Raw genomic sequence first — 877 nt, 5'->3', positions numbered from 1 at the left:
ATATATATATATATATATATACATAATATATACATATATATGTGTATATATATATAAATATATATATATATATATATATATATATATATATATACATAATATATACATATATATGTGTATATATACATAATATATACATATATATGTGTATATATATATAAATATATATATATGTATATATATATATATGTATATAAATAAAGATATATTTTGTAAAATAGTTTGCCTTTTAAAAAATATAAACGCATATTTTTTTGAGTTTCTGCAAAATGCAAAGAAAACAGTTTCGTCCAAATACTTTGGCTAGGTTAAATAATATATACATGAAAGTACAATATATTTTAAATATGTTTTAAACCCTAAAAAAAAAAAAATCTAAGAGAAAGAAATGTATTCATAATAATAATATAAATATGCAAACATTTTTACAGAGAAATATTTTCCGACAAAGTCCATTCATTTGTTTACGATATAATTAAAATATATATATTTTTTTTATTCTCAAAGTGTCAAAAATACACTTATTATGAAATAGTCTACACAAAAAATCAATTTATATCATAAAATATTTTCATGCATGTCAATAATTCATATAATACAATATTTTTAAAAAAAGACCTCCCTAATTTATATACAACAAAATAGAAAAATAATTTGTATAATAATAAATATATTTTTAAAAACACCTTCCTTAATTCATGTATTACAATATTTCAAAAATACCTTCCTATTTTTATATAACAAAATTAAAAAATAATTTATATAGTGACAAAAAAATATCTAAAAAAACAAACAAAACACTTTCAGAACATTTATACAAAAAAATGTTATTCATAAAATAACAATGAGAAAATATTTTTAAAATATCTTCCGAAAA

General features: G+C 16.0%; 1 protein-coding gene across 4 annotated transcripts in view; it reads left to right on the top strand.

The window, feature by feature from the left end:
- Positions 1-335: 335 nt before the first annotated feature.
- shc2 (SHC (Src homology 2 domain containing) transforming protein 2) overlaps positions 336-877 on the top strand; it is a 40,426-nt gene continuing 39,884 nt past the window's right edge. For all 4 annotated transcript variants that reach the window (XR_009822007.1, XR_009822006.1, XR_009822005.1 and 1 more), the window contains exon 1: positions 336-877. This exon is cut by the window's right edge and continues 4,473 nt beyond it. The gene's annotated coding sequence lies outside the window, so the exon portion shown is untranslated.

Source organism: Entelurus aequoreus, linkage group LG19 (assembly GCF_033978785.1).
Source record: "Entelurus aequoreus isolate RoL-2023_Sb linkage group LG19, RoL_Eaeq_v1.1, whole genome shotgun sequence".
Lineage (NCBI taxonomy): Eukaryota > Metazoa > Chordata > Actinopteri > Syngnathiformes > Syngnathidae > Entelurus > Entelurus aequoreus.
Note: the sequence above shows the minus strand (reverse complement) of the source record. Positions and strands in the feature narration are given on the sequence as shown.